The sequence below is a fragment of the Balaenoptera physalus genome (assembly GCF_965194825.1).
Source record: "Balaenoptera physalus genome assembly, contig: HAP1_SCAFFOLD_1770, whole genome shotgun sequence".
Taxonomy (NCBI): Eukaryota; Metazoa; Chordata; class Mammalia; order Artiodactyla; family Balaenopteridae; genus Balaenoptera; species Balaenoptera physalus.
The window spans coordinates 1-21,325 of NW_028125033.1; the positions used below are offsets into that span (position 1 = coordinate 1).

Below are 21,325 nucleotides of genomic sequence, written 5' to 3' on the forward strand. Positions count from 1 at the left end.
GTATGCCTATATATGCATAGATATTTTATAGAAGAGTATACAAATAATTATTAACAAGTTGCATCTCTAAGGAGCTGCACTGAGAGGGTCAAAGGATGAGAAAAGATAAGTTCATTTCATATGTTTTTGTACTTTTGAATTTTTTTTTACCTTGAACATATATTACTTTCATAATTTAAAACTAGCTAATTTTTTAATCCACATTGTCATTCCTTAGTGTCTTTTCTTTAACTGAGGTATAACTGACATGTAACACTGTGTAGTTTCAGGTGTACAACATAATGATTCAGTATTTGTTTATACTGCAAAATATCACCACAAGTAAGTCTAGTTAACATCTGTTACCATATATAGTTATGAAATTTCTTTTCCTGTGATGAGAACGTCTAAGATCTACTCTCTTAGCAACTTTCAAACATGCAGTACAGTACTGTTAACTATATTTAGTCACCATGCCATACGTAACATCACCAGGACTTAATTATTTTATAACTGCAAGTTTGCACCCTTTGACCCCCTTCTTAGTGCATTAAAATCTAGATTTTAAAACAGCTGAGTACATTTACTCAATATTTAAAATATTTCAAAACAAATATATTTCAAATATACTAGTGATTCTACATTCTGCATAAAAATTAGACAAAAAAAGTTTCAGAGGCTAAACTTTTACAATGATTGTACAACACTCTCCCCCAAAGTATACTTCAGAATTATTTTTTCTATTAAAAAAATAATTGTGGGCACACTAGAAGTTAGTAGCAAAGTTACAGCAACAACCTACAGTGGGAATAACCCAGAGATTTACAGCAAGCCAAAACATTAATACACATTGACCAAGAAAAAAAAAGAATACTCAAGTGTATAACACGTTTTGCAAAGCTCATGTGTTTCAAAGTTCCCAATTAAAAAGCAATATAGGGACTTCCCTGGTGGTCCACTGGTTAAGAATCCGCCTTCCAGTGCAGGGGACATGGGTTCGATCCCTGGTCGGGGGAATAAGATCCCACATGCCATGGGGCAACTAAGCCCACGTGCCTCAACTATAGAGAGCCCGTGTGCTGCCAACTACAGAGCCCATGCGCTCTGGAGCCCATGCACCACAACTAGAGAGAGAAAACCCACATGCCACAACTAGAGAGAAGCCCGCGCGCCGCAACGAAAAGCTTGTGCGCCGCAACGAAAGATCCCATATGCTGCAGCTAAGACCTGACGCAGTCAAAAACAAACGAACAAACAAAAAGCAATATAGGGGAAGTTTCTACAAGCTAAACATAGTCTAACCATATATCCAGCCATCACGCTCCTAGGTATTTACCCAAATGAGTTAAAAACTTGTGCCCACACAAAAACCTGCATGGGAATGTTTATAGCAGCTTTATTCATAATTGATAAAAACTGGAAGCAACCAAGATGTCCTTCTGCAGGTAATTACATAAACAAACTATAGTACATCAGACAGCAGAATATTATTCAGCGATAAAAAGAAGTGAGTTATTAAGCCATGAAATGAAATGGAGGAATTTTAAATGCATATAGCAAGTAAAAGAAACAAGTTCTGGAAACGGTGCATACTGTATGATTCCAAATACATGACATTCTGGAAAAGGCAAAACTGTAAACAGTAAAAACATCCGTGGTAGCGAGCTGGGAGAGCGATGAATAGGTAGGACACAGAGATCTTTAGGGCAGTGAAGATACTCTGTATGACGCTGTAATGGTGAATTCATGTCATTATACATTCAGCAAAACCCACAGAACTGTACAAGACAAAGAGTGAAACCTACTGTAAGCTACAGACTTTAGTTAATAATAATGTACCAATATCGGTTCATCAATTTTAACACATGTACCACACCAATGCAAGATGTTAATAACGGGAAACTGTGGGCAGGGAGTAAATGGGAAAATGCCCTAAAAATAAAGTCTGTTAATTTAACAACAACAACAAGAAAGCAATAGGGGGTATCTCAAAGGCATAGGGAAGGGAAGAGCCCAGCGGAAGGTGCTCGGCTGGGGGTTGTAGTTAAGGTGGGACAAAACCAGGTGACAAGCAAGGAGGAAGGGGGAAGGGGCCGCACCACAGCAAACACAGCACTCGTGTGGCCAGGGAGGGGCTGCTGACCCCGTGCTCCTCTTGGGGAGCTCACAGCGAGCCATTTGTTTGTGTTCTCCGCACTCACGCATTCTCCAAGTCTTGGGAACTGGAACATCTCTCTCTCCCGGCTCAGAAATGATCAGTGGAAAAGGAACCAAAACAAGTACCTCATTATGTGTCAAGATTAATCTGGGAAAACTGTGGGCTGTTGACTGAACTGCTTCTCTTAATCGGCTGGTGCTCTAGCTTTAACAGTTCCCAGGAGACAACCTGAAATCCAGAATCTTCTCAAAATAGAAAAGAGTGGGGGAAATTCTGAATACATCACCAAACAGTAAGAGCCTCAAGCCTTTGGAAAGAGCCCAAAGGCCAAAAGCAAGACCTGCAGAGCTCTGTCCACACTGGTGGGTAACCTGATGATTATCTAACAAATTCAGCATGTGTCTACCAGAGTTCCAGAAGAGTGAGAAACCTTGGGATTCGTCTGAGTTAGAACAATCTTTGATTACAGCTGAGTCACCTCTGTGTTCTTAATACAAGTAAGACCTGGGGTCTTTTCACTGTGTCTATCTATTCATGTGATAAATGTCGCCCTCCAGTGTGAAATGGAAGGACGCCCTTGTTCTGTGGGGAAGACAACTGTGGAAGAAGGAGCTAGGAGTACGGAGAGAGCCACCTAGAATGCCCCCTCCAAACCCGTCAGCAGAAGGCCTCTTCCTGGGGGCCTCTAACAGATCCTGAATGCTGCAGAAACCCCAGAGGCTTGGGATCTGGGACCTTCCAGGAACTCAAGATCTCTCTTGCTGAGGTCCTTTCCATCATCACATGGACCAAAGTCTTCACCAAAGCCTTTGTGCTTCTCACCGTCTTCCTTACCAGGAAGCTCCACACGCCAGCCAACTATCTCACTGGCTCCCTGGCCAAGACCAATCTCTTGGCTTTCATCTTGGTCATAGCCATCTGCATCACATATACCATCACCCACACCTGGAACTTTGGCCAAATCCTATGTGACATCTGGCTGTCTTCTGGAATCACGTGCTGTGTGCATCTCTGCATCACTGCTGTGGACGTGTACTGGCCATCACCAACATCCTGTAGTACAATAAACGCCAGATATGCGGCCTCCACAGTCACCACTGTCTGGGCCATTTCATCTCCATCCTGTCGCTCTTCTCCCAGATCTCCTACATGATCTACTCCACAGATGGTGCCTTCTACATCCTGTCCGTGCGGCTCATCACCTTTCACATGGCCTCCGGAAGCCACCATATCACCACAGCCCAGCTCATCAGAGTTCACTCTACTCCCTCAACCCCCAGTCTCGCACTCAGCCAGCTCCCCTCTGTCAACCACCTGAAAATCAAGCTTGCTCATAGAATCCTGGAGCAAGGGGATGTTTGCACCTCAAGAAAGGAAAGCCATAATAAAAATAACTATAGCTCTCTTGAGAACCTTTAACTGCCTCTAAACTTACTGTGTTTTCTGGTTTATTTTATGCGGATCCAAAAATTAAAGCTATTTCTATTTTATCAGCAAACAATGGTCCAGGAAACACATCACGAACGTTGAGTCTAATGATGTTAGTACAGCAACTTCTACAACAAAATAAGTAGGCAGAAAGCACTGAAGGCTCTAAGCACTGAAAATGACAGGTATAGAGGCATTATCTTAAAAGAAGCAATAATAATCTAAACCAGTTTTGAAAGTACCTGTGCTACCTATTTGATAACTGTTTTAAGACAAATCAAAGTCTATAACATGACAAATTAGTGAGGCAGCTAGTGTACTAAAAAGAGCACAATTACCGGCCCTCTAGAGCCTACTCCACTGGCCCTCCACGGCGAAAGGCAAAGAGACTAGACAAAGCATAATACATGTCATATTTGTAGGATGTCCTGTAGTGTCAAAAAGCTTGAACACATACTACTAATTCTCCCAACAGGAAAGTTGTTGTCATGGGAAAAGCTGCATTTTGGAATAAGACCAACCTTGTGACAAAACCTGAAGCTACCACTTTTTTAGCTAAACAAATTTGTACAAATTTGAACCTCCCTTATTATGTAATATGTCTCGGACTTTGTTGGTTTGGGGCTTGTTTTTGTTTTGGGGGCGGGAAAGGGGAGCATGGGAGAATGGATACCAAGGTATAAAAGTGTTTTATTAGTGAGTACTGAAATAACTTAATGGATTGGGACTAACATTTTTCTATTTCCTTTAAGAAATGGGAGAAGATAGTTCAGAGTACATTTTGTGAAAATTTTGTTTTAGCTGTACCTCTAAGCATGTATACTATACGTTGACACAGATGAATGTAACATATATTTCTTATTATGTGTCATGGCCTAAAAATTTAGCCACTGATTATAACAGAGCAATCAAGATCTAAACTCCACTACCAAAAAGTTGCAAGGATTAAACAAGATTACAGATATAAAGTGGCTAACATAAGTGCTGCCACTCTATTTTTACAAACTATGATTATTCCAGGATAATGAGGCATTATTTCTAACTTCAAACCCCTGTTCACAGTTATTAAAAACTTTTTTTAATGTTTATCTAGTTAAAAATAAGACGTGCATTAGTTTGAAACAACCTTTGGGTTCTAACCAATGTACTTGTGACTTGGCAAAATCCACCAACATTACAAATGCATATCCTTTCACCCAGCAACTCTACTTTAAGTAATTTACCTAGAAATACACTTCACATATGAATAAACTAAATATGCACATTTTTAAAATGCAGCATCATTTTACATAACAGCAGAAACTTTAAGCAGACTGTCCATCAGTGGAAACCTTGTAATAAACCGTAGCACATCCACACAGGTGCTGTTGGTAACAATGAAGAAGCCCCGGAAGAAGTTTCAAAATATATTAATGGGAAAAAAGGAAAGGAAAGGAAAGGGAAATAAAGGAATGGTAACATTTGTGTTTAGAGAAACATTTTTGCTTTATATGGATTATGCATAAAATGTTTATGGAAGAACACACAAAGAGGTAAACAGGAAAAAAGAGAATACGTATTTGCCTGTGTATATGTAAACTGTGCCTGGAAGCGTATACAAGAAACGGGGTAAGGGGAAGTGAGCAGTTGGGGGTAAGGTGAGAAGAACATATGTATAAAAATGTAAAGCAAAGTAGCATCCACTAACAAGATACTACAGTCACCCATCTAGAGTGATCAAATTTTTATGTTTACTCATTGAAAGCAAATGAAAACCAAATTAACAGAGGACAGATATTGAACATGGTCCTCTGTACACAAAAGAAAAGCTGAATTTGAGGTTTAGTGAAGAGAGTTTTATTCCTGGGCTATTGTTAGAGGTTAAAAATAAACTGGGACAATGTCAAATATTTCTGATCTATCCCCTCAGTGGAGAAGAACAATAAATACCAGTGTCTACTGTAACTATTATCTCAAAGGTACCCTTTAATTTAGCTAAAAGGGGGAGGGGAAGACAATTATCAGTACTTCCCTTATTTATTACAGTGTTAGCCTCTTTCCAGTTATGATTAAGGTAAAATAGGAAAGAAAGTCTTCCTTTCCTTGACATATGTAGATTAGATGTCATTATAGTAGCATGTGTTTCTATTCACAATTGCAGTCTTGCAAGAATCCCGGCCCACGTACTACACTAATTCATGGCCCTACAGTTGCCATACAAGACAGAAGATTAGGAGAGGTAGAAGAATGCCAATGCAAATACTCTGGCAATTTACAAGGCACTTTTCAGAGACAGTAGCATGGAAAATACTACTGAAGATACCAAACAGTGTTTACTTCGAAAGTTTAAAAACTGAATATACAGAACAGTTTTCACAATCTACCTCCTGCAGCAATGGTTTCAATTACGACCTGCAAAAATATAAACAGAGGAATGAGAGAGAAACTCTGATAGCACTTAGGTACAACTCAGTGGTAGGAATGAGGACGTGGGTCTGATGCGGGACCCTGGGCTCAGAACACCTGCACCTCACCTTCTTCTGAAGGACATTAACTTTCCGCTCCTTCACATCCAGCATGTCCTTGAGGTCATGGATCTCTCCAGCTTGTGTCCCCTTCTCCTCAGCCATGTCCTGGATTTGTTTTGTCTTCTTATTCAGCATGGTTTCCTTCTCTTCCAAACGCAACCGCAGAGCATCCACCTAAGAATATAACATTTTTACAAATGATTAATTGAAAAGAAAGGAACGTAATTCCTTCCAAATAGATGTGTACAGTTGCCTAAATGATACTTTTAGAGTAAACTTTCATTAGAATCAAATAAAATACCACTCTAAATACAACTGTGACTATTTAGAAATGAAACCCTAAAATTTTGTGAGCACTTCCATGATAAAACAACATTTACATCCGTTAAATTACGGTGTAATCAAAATAAACAGATCTGAATAAAGGGGACAAAATTGGAGAATTTATATAAAGGGGTTGAGTTGAGCTTTGCTACTTCTATAAAAGTGGTATAATCTATTATGTTTCTCAAATTTAGAATCATTTGGAGGATTTAAACAGAATGCCAGGCCAAGCCACCAGTTTCTAATTTGGCAGGGTTGGGGCTCAAGAATCAATATTTCTAACAAGTTCCCAAGTGATGCTACACTGCTTTAGAAAATCTAAAAGTAGAAAGAAAACCGTAAGCGTCACCAAACATGACACTTGCTGTATCAGAGAATACAATCTAGCTGCAGCTGACAATCCCATAATGCACTTAGAGATCTGTAAGGCAAAGCAAGGTCTACTTTCAGATCTCAAGACTAGTCAGCTAAAGCTTGGTATCCAGGTACCTTTATCACCAAAGTTTCCTACCATCCATTAGATATAACTTTAAAATAATTAGAAATCTAATATAAGTACTTATGTTTTCTTCCAGTTTTGAGATACAACTGACATACGGCACTGTGTAAGTTTAAAGTGTACAGCATAATTATTTGACTTCCATGCGTCATGAAGTGATTATCACAGTAAGTTCTATGAACATCCATTGTCTCATACAGATACAAAATTAAAGAAATAGAAAACAACCTTTTCCTCATGACGAGAACTCTTAGGATTTTCTCCCTTAATGACTTTCACATACAACACACAGCCGTGCTGATTATCTTTATCCTGTTGTGCACCGCACCCCAGTACTTATTTACCTGATATCTGGACGTTTGTACCTTTTGACTGTCTTCATCCAATCTCCCCTCCCCTGATTCCTCACCTCTGGTAACCACATATCTGGTCTCTTGTTCTGTTTGTTTCTCAAGTATAACTGACCTACAGCCCTATGTTACTTCCTGAAACACAGCAGTGTAAGTTGATTTTACTAGACATTTCAAAAAGTCTATTACAATACGTCACCACACAATAATATTCCATAGTTACTGACTGTATTCCCCACACTGTACATTTCATCCCCTTGACTCATTTACTTTTGTAACTGGAAGTTTGTCCCTCTTAATCTCCCTCACCTATTTCTTTCCTCTCCCCATCCTCCTCTCCTCTGGCAACTACCTGTTTGTTCTCTATATCTATAATTCTGTCTCAATTTTGCTATGTTTGTTCATTGGCTTTTTAAGATCCCACATAGACGCGAAATCACACAGTATTTGGCTTTCTCTGTCTGGCTTACTTCACTTATTAGCATAATGTCCTCAAGGCCCATCCATGTTGTCACAAACAGTAGGATTTCCTTCTTTCTCATGGCTGAATAATAATATACACATACACAGACAACATCTTCTTTATCCATTCATCCACTGATGGACACTTAGGTTGCTTCCATATCTTGGTTCATTAATGCTGTAATGAACATAGGGGTGTATGTATCTCTTATAATTAGTGTTTTTGTTTTCTTCAGATAAATACCCCAGAGTGAACTGCTGGATCATACAGCAGTTCTACTTTTAATTTTTTGAGGAATCTCCATACTGTTTTCCATAGTGGCTGCACCAACTTACATTCCTACCAACAGTGCACAAGGATTCCCTCTTCTCCACAGACCACAGACTCACCAGCACTTGTTATTTGCTGGCTTTTGGATAATAGCCACTCTGACAGGTGTGAGGTGATATCTCATTGTAGTTTTGATTTGCATTTCCCTCATGATTAGTGATGTTGAGCATCTTTTCACGTGCCTGGTGGCCATCTGTATGTCTTCTTTGGAAAAATGTCTACTCAGATCCTCTGCCCATTTTTTAATCAAGTTTTTTTTTTTTGATGTTGAATTGTATGAGTTCTTTGTATATTTTGGACCCCTTATTGAATACATTATCTGCAAATATCTTCTCCAATTCAGTAGGTGGTCTTTTTGTTTTGTTAATAGTTTCCTTTGCTGTGCAAAAACTATGTAGTTTGATGTGGTCCCACTTGTTTAGTTTTGCCTGTTTCCCTTGCCTGAGGAGACATCCAAAAAAAATTACTAAGACCGATATTGAAGAGGGTACTGCCTATGTTTTCTTCTAGAAGTTTTATGGTTTCAGGTCTCACATTTAAGTCTTTAATCCATTTTGGTTTTTTGGTTATTTTCTTAAATTAATTTATTTATTTTTGACTGCGTTGGGTCTTTGTTGCTGCACGTGGGCTTTCTCTAGTTGCGGCGAGCGGGGGCTACTCTTTGTTGTGGTGCGCGGGCTTCTCATTGCGGCAGCTTCTCTTGTTGTGGAGCACGCGCTCTAGGCACACAGGCTTCAGCAGTTGTGGCTCGCGGGCTCTAGAGCGCAGGCTCAGTAGTTGTGGCACACAGGCTTAGTTGCTCCGTGGCATGTGGATCTTCCTGGACCAGGGCTCAAACCTGTGTCCCCTGCATTGGCAGGAGGATTCTTAACCACTGTGCCACTAAGGACGTCCTTTTAATCCATTTTGAACTTGTTTTTGTGCATGGTGTGAGAGAGCAGTCCAGTTTCATTATTTTTCATGTAGCTGCCCAGTTTTCCCAACACCGTTTGTTGAAGAAGCTGTCTTTCCCCCACTGTATATTCTTGGCCCTTTGTCATAGATTAATTGCCCATATAAATGTGGATGCATTTCTGGGCTCTCTATTATGTGCCATTGATCCATGTATCCATTTTTGTGCCAGTACCACACTGTTTTGAATACTGTAGCTTTATAATATAGTTTGAAATCAGGGAGCATGATACCTCCAGCTTTGTTCTTCTTTCTCAAGACTGTTTTGGCTATTTAGGGTCTTTTGTGTTTCCATACAAACTTTAGAATTATTCTAGTTCTATGAAGAATGCCATTGGCATTTTGTACTTATTTTAAAATCTATTCACAGCAAATTTCATTAAACATACTCACACACCAAATTCTTCTGTTTTTTTGCTTTCCCACTAAGGATTTATAATTCAGCAAATAGTTACACATTTGATTACAGAAAAACAGGGAGGTGGGTTTCTTTCTGTTCAACAAAAATATAACATGAGTCACACATGCAAGCCACTTCTGAAATTTTTAATTTTCTAGCAGCCACATTAAAAAGTGATAAAGGAACAGGTAAAATTAATTTTAATAATATATTTTATTTAATCTAATATATATATACACATTATTGTCATTTCAAACCTGTAGTCTATATAAAAAAACTATTAACAAGCTATTTTACGTTTCTGTTTTGTACTAAGTCTTCAAAGCCCAATGCATATTGTAATTGACACTTATGTCACATCTCAATTTGGACTTGCCATGTTTCAAGTGCTCAATAGCCACATGTGGCTGGTGGCTACACACTGACAGTGCACATCTAAGATAACAAGTACGTTTCTACAGAACATCTTTAATCTTGAACTTGTCCTATATTATTTTTCCTGTCTGAATGTAGAATAACCCACAAAGAAAAAAACAGGTCGGACTTCCCTGGTGGCGCAGTGGTTAAGAATCCGCCTGCCAATGCAGGGGACACGGGTTCGAGCCCTGGTCCAGGAAATTCCCACATGCCACGGAGCAACTAAGCCCGTGCGCCACAACTACTGAGCCTGCGCTCTAGAGCCCGCAAGCCACAGCTACTGAGCCCGTGTGCCACAACTACTGAAGCCTGTGTGCCTAGAGCCCGTGCTCTGCAACGAGAAGCCACTGCAATGAGAAACCTAATTTTTTTTAAAATAGGTAATATGGGTAATGACTCACAGAGAGAATACCAAAACATCAGGAAATATTATTATTACCTTATATCACAACTATATTATTACATCAATAACATATTGAAACTATATTATATCAAAACAATAAGGTATCTGAGAACCAGTACTGTATGTTTAGTGGCACTTACTGCTCAATAAGTATTGTGGAAAATTTCCTAGGAGACCAGTCTCATTTGAGACTGATATAGATAAGCCATCATGTACGTTGATGGACCACGCTGGAGAGGAAAAACATGTAAATAAACAACATTCCACTCTGCTAAACTCTATTTCTCTCAACCACTTCAATGCCACCAGTCTCACCAAGCCAGAAATAGGGGAAGCCGTCTTTTCAGGTCCCATTTATAATTCGTCAGCACAAGTTCCACTGCCCCCTCAATAAACACTCTTGCACCTGGAATTTTCCTCTATTCTACTTTAATTAATGACACAGGGTAAACCTTATTACATTCTGGAAAGGTCCACCTAAGAACTTTCAAACTCTGAAAATCTTATTTCTGAAACACGGTTCTTTCTTTTCTTCTACGCCTACTAAATCTACTCTTTGTCCATAGTATAACCTCTGACCTATCATCCCTAACTTTTTGTTATTCACCTCCATTCTGGTTTTATTTATTTTTCTCCCAGCCTGAGCAATCATTTCAAATACAGCCTCACATCATCTTTTTTTTTCCAGGCATGTTTATTTTTACAAACCTTTACTTCTGTATTAAACAGTTTTCTGCATTCTACCCTCAGACTTCTGAACCTTCCTGCACATGGTCATGTATATGCTTGCCAAGCACACACACAGTATATCAAAAGTCCTCAGAATTCTATTCTCAAGCATCGTATTTTCTTCCCTTGTATTTTCCCTGTGGAAAAATTCAATTTCCCATGGTAACCGGCAAAACTGGTACTTTGAGAAGAAAGCAGACCCAAGATCTCAAAGCTAAAAATAAGTGATGGAGCATGGATTTAAGATTAAATGGTCTGTCTTCAGATCCTAAGCTCTTAACCACTAATTCTGTGAGATTTCATATATGTAAAATTCTAGAAAATGCAAACTAATTACAGTAACAGAAAGCAGACCGAGGGTTGCCTGGATATGAGGGAGGAAGTGGGGAGGAGAGAAGAATATCAGGGAGAGGCAGAAGAAAGGGGTTACAAAGAGGGACAAGAAAACCTTGGGGACAGGGGTTCTTTATCTTGACCGTGCCATTGGTTTCAGAGGTGTATGTGCCGAAACTTACCAAACTGTACATTTTGAATATATGCAGTTTATTTGATGGCAATAAATTTGATTTTTTTCAGTAAGCAAAATTAGAAAGCATGGTATTAGAACAGGAATAAACCAACAGACGTTTGCCACAGAAATGCAAGCCCAGACACACACACTCACACCATTTAGTGACCCATACACATATAAACAGAGGTGACACTGTAATCAGTGAGGAAAGCACAGAGTATCTGATAAACTGTTCTTAGACAACTGGCTACCCATACTGGGGGAGGGGGGAAGAACCCTGACTCATACCATACACAAAAATGAATTCTAGATGAATTAAAGCTTTATATATAGAAAGCAAATCTTTAAAACTTTTAGAAAGAAAGATACTGTTTAAGTATCTTTTAAGACAGGGCAGCATGGAAGGATTTTTTTTTTTTTTTAAAGACCCAGAAGGGATACATCGTAAAGAAGAAATACTGGTAAAGCCAACTACGTTAAAATTCAAAACTGCTACACGTCATTTACCATCTTAAAATGTTTTAGTATTTTACCTATATTTTAAGTGCCTGAAATAGTTCTTAGTACACATACTACTAAGGAAAATAGAGGCATATTTATACTAACTTTTTTTTTTATTTATTTTATTTTATTTATTTTTATTTTTGGCTGTGTTGGGTCTTCGCTGCTGTGCACGGGCTTTCTCTAGTTACAGCGAGCAGGGGCTACTCTTCATCGCAGTGTGTGGGCTTTTCATTGTAGTGGCTTCTCTTGTGGCAGAGCATGGGCTCCAGGCGCACGGGATTCAGCAGTTTTGGCACGCAGGCTCAGTAGCTGTGGCTCGTGAGCTCTAGAGCGCAGGCTCAGCAGTTGTGGCGCACAGACTCTGTTGCTCCACGGCATGTGGGATCTTCCTGGACCAGGGATCGAACCCGTGTCCCCTGTATTGGCAGGCGGATTCTTAACCACTGCACCACCAGGGAAGTCCCTACACTAGCTTTTTAAAATGTTGATATTTTGTGAACTGGTCAAAATAAATATGATGCAATACTGAACTTCAAGTTTCAAAATGTATGACCATTTACAATCACTCCAAAAAAATTAAATACCTAGGTCTAAATCTAACAAAACATGTATAGGCTCTGTATGCTGAAAATTACAAACGGCTAATGAAAGCAACTGAAGAAGATCTAAATGAGTTCTTCCCATGCATAGTATATGAAATGGAAACTTGACATGTGTAAAGATAGCCAATCTACTTAAATTTTTCCTCAAAGATGAGGAAAAAGAAAAGATTACTCAGCAGTGACCAAAAAAAAAAAAAAAAAAGTGTTTTACTGACAAACAGTAGAACTACAATAAGCCAAGCCCAGCGAATCCAAAAGATGTTACATTACAAATTTCCAGTTTTGGTGCCTGAATTCAGCACTAGAGAGCTCAGAGCAAGAATTAAAATCCAATGCAGAACAAAGATGGAATACATGATCACCACTGAGTTCTCCAATGGTCCTTTCTAAAGTGCAAGGTGACAAAATTCCTTCAGTTACCCCCAGTTTTCCTTCATCTACCTATTAAAATCAGAAACACTCCACTATGCAAAGAAGGAAAAAAGGTCCAGAAGGGAAATGTCAGAACAGACTGAATATTTATTCAATAGGGAGAAAAGAACTGCCACCACAGAGCAAAGATTCTTGTGAATAGGAAATTCAACGACCAGGCTGTCGAGATGCCAGAAGAACTCACTGACCCTTATCCACCTGGCGTTTGTTGAGGCTCAGCTCCAGCCGGCCTACGTGGCTACTAGTCCCATCTGACAGCATCAGATGTGGCTCCTATTAGTGAACCCATTACAGGGCATCCATCAGTCAGGGCGAGTCAAGAGGGAGCTCCTGGAACCCTCTGACCCGCTGCACAGTTAAAGAGGTCAAAGTCTTAGAAAGTACACATGCCAGAAATCTAAAAATAAATAAATCTCATGCCAAGTCATTTCTACCTAATTCCTACATTCTAGTTTGTATTCTGTATACTATATATTCCACTTCTAATATGTATTCTATATATCCCAATAACCACAAGCAAAAGAACAAAGCAACTCACCTTAAAAACATTTTACCCAATACCCTTGAAATACACTATTAAATTCTTATTGCAGAAGTCAAAAGCCCAGACATTTAAACCTGTAGATAAGTTTCAACTGCCTTGTCTCTCAGTTCTTCTCAGCATTAATTTCAGAAAAATGAAAGGCTTTCCATCTGTGGGTCAGGAATCAGAATACAGCAGGAAAACGTCCCTCATCACTTCTAAGTGTTTCTCATTCTGATGGGACCAATGTCTCAGGATAATAACTGTGAGGCCTCATATTGCTGCTTCTTTACCAAAAGTACCCAGATGCCCCAGCTGCACTTTTACGTTAGATCCCTGACTCTGCTAAGTGACCTGGAAATGGGCCTGCACTAACCACTCATAGATACCTGCATGCCGATTTGAGGGAATGTCAGGTATGAGACCCACAAGAACTGGTGACTGAAAAAGGTAAAGAATGAAAACTCCTGTTATAAACATACAAACCTTTGGTGTTACTGCAGTGGGAAATGCAGGTTTTGATATTAAAAATATTTCATATCACAAATATTAGCCACAGAAACTACCCAAGCCCACAGTCTAATTACTAAGTGATCTTTTCAATTCAAATCACCTGTGTACACTTTTTCTTGATCTGCTTTTTCATGCAATGCAGAATTTAAATGGGCTAGTCTGGAGAGCTGAGGTAAAAATAACCACAAAAACCACTTTGCTACTACTAGATTAATTGCTCTGAATTCTACACTGATCTTTTGGTTTGGTGTGAACTAAATTCAGAGTATAATTTTGCGTGAGGTCCGTATTTTGCAAACCACAAAAAACATATTCAGGAAAACCCCTCACAGACTAGCAGGACACACAGTCATCACCCTAACACCATTCTTGGCAGGAGGAATAAGACCTTTTTTATTCACATCAACTGAGCTGGAGGAACAGCATCTAACCAGCTTGCCAAGCATCAAGGTCTGTGGCAAACAGGTTATGCCAACTTCAACAAAATCAGAAGGTTTTTCCTCCACAAGACTTTCTCTACCAAAGGACATGAACAGAAAAATGGCTACCTTGCTGTTTTGGCCTTTTACTTCTGACCACAAAAGTATTAATTATCTCAACCCATCTTAACCTTCTTTTGTTTTACATCAATAAACAGATCTACCTAAGAGCACATTAGCACTAGTAACTGCATGCCAGTGACAATGGCATGTTTCCTATAATTCCTCTTCTGCAATTATATGACTCACTGCCTTTCTAACTCTCTGACCACACCTTTTCAGTTTTCTTCACTGGATCCGCTGTCATTTCCCCCTCTTTACATCTCACTCGATACAACCTTCCTCTGGAGAAACCAATTCATCCCTAAGGCTTTAGCCACTACCCCCATCATGACAGCTTCCTAATATTTATTCCTAGTCTATTCCTAGCCCCAACCAGTTCTAAAAACCTGAGATTCTAACAAAAGTTTCTGCTTTCACTGAGTATTTAGTTTAGAATGAGCTTTTTTTGTTTTAATCTTTTCTTTTAAAGGACCTTTAAAGATCACCTAATGTGGTCACACATAAATGTAAGTTAAATCTGAGTACTGCCTAGTATATTATTTTCTGCATTTTTCCTGTATTTCATAAAATTTTTTTTTAATTTATGTATTTATTTATTTGGCTGTGTTGGGTCTTTGTTGTTGCGCGTGGGCTTTTTTTCAGTTGCGGCAAGCGGGGGCTACTCTTAGTTGCGGTACGCGGGCTTCTCATTGCGGTGGAGTCTCTTGTTGCGGAGCACGGGCTCTAGGCACGTGGGCTTCAGTAGTTGTGGCACATGGGCTCAGTAGCTGTGGCTCACGGGATCTAGAGCGCAGGCTCAGTAGTTGTGGCGCAGGGGCTTAGTTGCTCTGCGGCATGTGGGATCTTCCTGGACCAGGGCTCGAACCCGTGTCCCCTGCTTTGGCAGGCGGATTCTTAACCACTGCGCCACCAGGGAAGTCCCCATAAACTTTTAAAAAGGTAAATAATCTGAACTACTCCTAATTTTAAAGCTGAGGAAATCAAAGCCGAAACTAAGTGACTTGCCGAAGATCACTAAGTATAATTTCCTATCACCACATCTCCCACTGTTCCCATCTAGAAAGGAGGATGACTGAAGGGCGTTGGGTCATGAGGCTGAGAGTGTACACAAGCAGACCTTTTTAAAAGGCTATTTCAACTGCACTGAGTTCTGTCTGACATCCCAACAAAAGGTTGAAGAGCTCAGAGAAACTTGCAAAAGGCCACAGGCAGAGATGTGTCATTCAACAGTGCACAGTTTATCTGTACAAAGGTGGGGAGAGGGCTACAAAGTTATCATCTAAAAAAACCAGTGGTGATATTTTAAACCCACTGATATTTAATATTCACCTCCAAATTCAGATGAGAACTTCATAATTTAAAAAATCTATTCTAGCCACATTAAACATCTATTCTAACCTTAGGAAGGTGGTATTATTATTATTCTCAGTGACAGATGAGAAAATGGAGGATTACAGAGGTAAAATAACTCATCCAAGGTCACATAACTAATAAATGTAGAAGGCTATTTCAAGCCTAGGTCTGACTCCAAAGCCCATGCTTTGACCACAGTGCTACTAAATCCAGACCACCTCTGTGAAGGTCAACCGATTAAAGGAGATGTTCATAAAACTGGAGCAATTCCATAGATACTATACACTGTACACTGCCCAACACAAAAGGACCTCATTCCATGGACCCTGAACAGGAAAAACACCAGGTCTTTTCCCACATCCCGTTTTTCCTTCAAGAATTTTAAAATTAAAAAACAAAAACAAAAAACTCCTGAATCCATGTTCTTTTTCATATGTGCTTAATTTTGTGATTTGAGAGCTGGATGAAAGTCTAGGGTAGCTTCAGAGAGGAGGATGAGATCGATAAAGAGCAATTATAGGGGGCCTCCCTGGTGGCGCAGTGGTTAAGAATCCTCCTGCCAATGCAGGAGACACAGGATCGAGCCCTGGTCTGGGAAGATCCCACATGCCGCAGAGCAACTAAGCCCGTGCGCCACAACTACTGAGCCTGTGCTCTAGAGCCTGCGAGCCACAACTAATGAGCCCGCGTACCACAACTACTGAAGCCTGCAAGCCTAGAGCCTGTGCTCTGCAACAAGAGAAGCCGCCGCAATGCGAAGCCTGTGCACCACAACAAAGAGTAGCCCTTGCTCGCCGCAACTAGAGAAAGCCCACGCGCAGCAACGAAGACCTAATGCAGCCAAAAATAAATAAATAAAATTATTTTTTTAAAAAAGAGCAATTATAGGAACAGAAAGATAGCAATTATAGAAATAGGTGAGAACTTTCAAAGAGCTGGTTCAAACTGTCTTTTATGGGATCCAACAGGAGAAAGCTGCTTTGGAAAAAGTGAGCCTTGTCAAGTGTCACCAGAGTAATTTAAGAAAAAACAGCAAATCCTGATAAACAGGCATATAACATTCATATAATCACCCCAAATTCAAAAGGAAGTTAGCTTTTCTACTGTTATCTTTTAGAATGAGACCCTTATATTTGAGCAGTAGTCCTAATAACTTACAGGGGTAATTGCTGAAACTCAGTTAGTCCTAAAAACAAATATAAAAACCATCCAAGAATGACCACAAATACAGTCTTTGTTCTCTATGGTACAAGAAACCAATCCCAAGCCCATCTGTGTGAGACCTAGCTAATAAGAACACTATTTCAGAGGGGGGTACAAAGAGAAGGATGGGTTGCCAAGGGGAAGAAGTCATCTATTAGACTGTGACAAGCTTTTAAGTGTTTGCATTATCATTAACCAACTGCCTGGTTCCCTGGTTCCCACACCTGCCACCTCCATCCAAAACTATCACAGCAGCACTTGGCAACAGGCTCAGCTCCAAAACAGTGGCGCCCTCTTCTGACCCTTTTGTAGTACTGCATTCATACCAGGCACTGATGTGAAAATCTCTAATAAAGCCACAAATTAATAAATTTGCAGCTAACATTTTCCAGATAATTCTGTATTTGCAATTCCCTGAATAAACCTTAATTTAGCTTGATAAAAATGTTAACTAGCAGACCTTCTACATAAAATTTATGCCAATGAAAAGAAAAGCAACAACGTTCTCTTACCGTTTTAACAGTTTACATATATTAGCTGATAGTATTACAAGAATTAGAAGGATGCCAATAACTGACAGACAAAGACCTTACTATGTGCCAGGCACTAGGAGTGAATAAATTAGTTTAATGCTAACAACCTAATGAGGCAGGAACTCCTCTTCATCTTACAGGTGTAAAACGAGGCACAATGAACTTAAGTAATGTGCCCAGGACCCTGCACCTGGTAGCAAGTGGTAAAACTGAAGTTCACACTCAATAACTGTGACTCCAGAGCCAGAGCCTTATCTACCCCAAAATATCCCTCTGAGGTATCATGATAAAAAGAAACGTGATCAAAACAGAAAAAGTATAAGTTGTAAGGAAAATTATAAATACATCATCCAAATCTCTCATTTTCAACAAAATCCCTAACTGTAAAAAAATAAAATACTACATGAAACATTTTGGTCATTTTCCCATTCCTCCTCGCTTGAAGATTCTGAACTTCTGGGTCTAAGATGTTTTTATGCCTGCTTTTTACTACCCATTCCTTTCTTCATTACACTATGCCTTTATTTATCTATTATCTTGTTCTTTAAAAGGAAAGAAAAAATTAATCCATACTATACGCTTTATTTTTCTTCTATACAGCAGAACTGCTTACCTATTCCTACCTAAATTCCCTATTTCATTGAGATCTTTAGAAAATATTTTCCTTAAGACAGTAAATCCAAATAGCATCATCAATTCCTTCTCATTGCAAATATGATAGATTCTCATCTGCCTGGAATTATTTAGTGTGTTCCTACCTCTAATCAAGGCTGGCAGACTAGATAATCTTCTAATATTTCTAAAAATGCTAACTTTATTTTCAAACAGGACATGAAGGCACATGTCTAATAATCTGCAGTTCAAAACAAGATTTATCTCAAACATTTCTAGATTCCACAGTTTGCCTACTTAAAGCTATTCATAATACCAAAAATTAAGGACACTTAATAACCCAACACAGGCTGACCAAGCTCACTCCCATTCATGACTGAAAGAGTTACCACGGGTGAAAACAAATGCTTTTACAACTATCGTTTCATTTCATAACATTAGTTTAAAGTCTACTTAGAAGCACAGACTTAGTCAAAGTCTGAAGTATCAAAAACATATATTAACTGCACCGGTTTAATTTGTTAGATACAAGAACAATAGAAACAAGATGGTTATAGTTTAGTACTATAACTGACCACATCGCTAAAGAATCCATCACAACATTATGCATAGCTCCCGTATCTCAACACAACAAGAAGTGCACAGGTAATACACAAGAATAGGTGCCAAGGAATGGGCTCCGTGCAAATCCCACAACTCCTTTTACCTCGTTCTGCAGGATGGCAGCCCTCGAGGCTCCTTAGCAGTCAAGGACTCCTTCAGCACTTCAATGTGCTGCTTGCTGTCTGAGAACTGGTTGGTGAGTGTTTCTAGCTTTGTCTGTAGGGCTAGTAGTTCTGTGTCCTTTCTGGACAGCTCCTGCTTCACCTGACCAATCTAGAGAAGAAGAAAAAGCAGTGTAAGGAAAAAAGAAATAAAACCACCACCTCTGATCTGGATCTTTGACAGATCCACGTCAAGATATACAGCATTAACTTTATGACAGGACACAATTCATCTTTTTGCACCATCTAATCTTAGCTGACCACCCCCCCACACACACAAAAAAACAAAGCTTATTCAACTAATAGCAAAATTTCCAGTTTTCATTTATTGTCTCCCCTAAACTTCTGAAATCCATTAGAAAAGGAATGGAAGAAGAAAAATCCCAATTCACTTAGATGACTATGAGACAGCAGTAAGCATCTGAACACGACTAAAGCAGTTTTCATCTTATTAAGTCATAAGAAACTTCAAATCATACAGCAGGATTAGTGTAGATGGAATACAGAAAGAAAAAAGAAACTTCCTACTATTGCTATTTAAACTCAAAAGCTGCACATTTATTTTTTCATTGTTTTTTTTCATTCTCAAATGAAAGTGTACATAAAGTCCTTCTTAAAAAGCCACTTTAGTGTTATAAGGCATTATAAACATGTGCTTTCTAAAAATTATATAATTTTGAGGAGTTAGGGGTACTGACCTAAAAGAAAGATTCCACCTACAAAGTTATATTACCTACAACATGTCATATCAACTAAATGGATAAAAGTATATAACCTAAATAAAGAACGCATAAAATCTCATTCTCTAAGAATCTACATGTGTAATCAAATTTGAATTACTCTGACAGAGTAATCCATAAATCAACAGATGCCACTCACTCCCCCATAAATTTTTCTCATCTTAACTGAGAAAACATTTAACATCAAACATCTCCTTTACATTTCTACCGTGTTTCTAAGAATTTTTACTCTTTTATTCTAAATGTAAGCCAAATTAACAGAAATCATATCTGTTTTTACATTGTATCTACTGCCTAAGCAAGGTAGCTATGCACTAAAATATAGACTCTTGGAAGTATAAATTTCACAAGAAGTCAGTAATCTCAGTACCACTGATGAAACAAAAAATACTTTTTAAAAAGTTGAATGTATCTAAAGTATTTTGACTGAAATAATCTTAGGCATAAGGGACAAAGTTTTTGAGAACAATTTCCCATGAGAAAGTATGAAATAAATTTTACTGTAATTAAAATTACTTTTAAGGAGGACTAAAAATAAACTTATAATTTACTGTTCTGTTTCATCAGGAAGACAAGCATTTTTCTCATATGCATGAAATCTCTACTTACAAATAGAATATTCATTCATTCAACAAACATTTCTGTGTGCTCACTGTATGCAAAATACTCGCAGCTGCTAAGGACATCACTGGAAGATAGCTGTAAACAGCAGCTACTTCCATCCTGTAACACAGATACGTACCCAGGAGCTGCCACATACTGTAATGGTGTAGCATCTTTCATGACATCCCTTTACCAACATCCCACCCCTAACAAACAGAATGCACTAAAAACGCACTTGTGGTATGAATGAATAGTCAGGAGAAACGTTCAAAATGTTCTCACCTCATCAGCTAAAGAACTATGGCTTAAAGATTACTCAAATTTCCAGCTACCTCTAGACCATGTGATCAAAAATAAATATAAAATCTCAGTTTCCTCATCATCTGCATTACTAAATAATCCTCAAATAATGCTATACTGACCATAAAGACTGAGAAAAAGAAGAAAATATCCTAAATAGAAGAGTTTAGAAGCACAAATTTTCCTTAAAAGTTAGGAGCATAAGGCTTTTGCAGTCAATCCCATGTGAGAACGAACGAGTGTGTCTTCTTGGGTAACTACCTCTCTAAGCCTTGGTTTCCTAATCAGTAAGATGGAGAAAGCAAACCAGTGCCACTGTACTGCGTACAGATTAAACCAAAAAAGTGTATAGAATGTTTAGCCTGTTGTTCGACACAAAAAGAAATTAATACTACTAGCTGAGGAAAAAAAAGTTATAGATCAACTTCTCCTCTAGACAATACATGGTTACAACAAACCAAATTGGACCCTTTTAGACAAAATATCTCACTTTTCTATCTATACTATAAAGTGGTCCATAAATAGCAAACACACTAAATTAGCACAAGTGGTTTTTTTTTTTTTCTTTTAATGCTGCATTCCAGTCTTATCCTACCGTAATTTTCAGAAGCAGTTTTTTTCCTGACACTTGTGAGACAAATGCGTGCACAGC

General features: G+C 38.8%; 1 pseudogene across 1 annotated transcript in view; it reads right to left on the reverse strand.

The window, feature by feature from the left end:
* Window positions 1–3,684: 3,684 nt before the first annotated feature.
* Window positions 3,685–21,325, reverse strand: part of LOC309654031 (ELKS/Rab6-interacting/CAST family member 1 pseudogene) — a 63,943-nt pseudogene continuing 46,302 nt past the window's right edge. The window contains exons 7-8 of the transcript in view: window positions 18,973–19,142; window positions 3,685–6,246 (exon numbers count right to left, since the gene is read on the reverse strand). The product of the transcript in view is annotated as an ELKS/Rab6-interacting/CAST family member 1 pseudogene (transcript). The remainder of the gene's footprint in view (window positions 6,247–18,972; window positions 19,143–21,325) is intronic.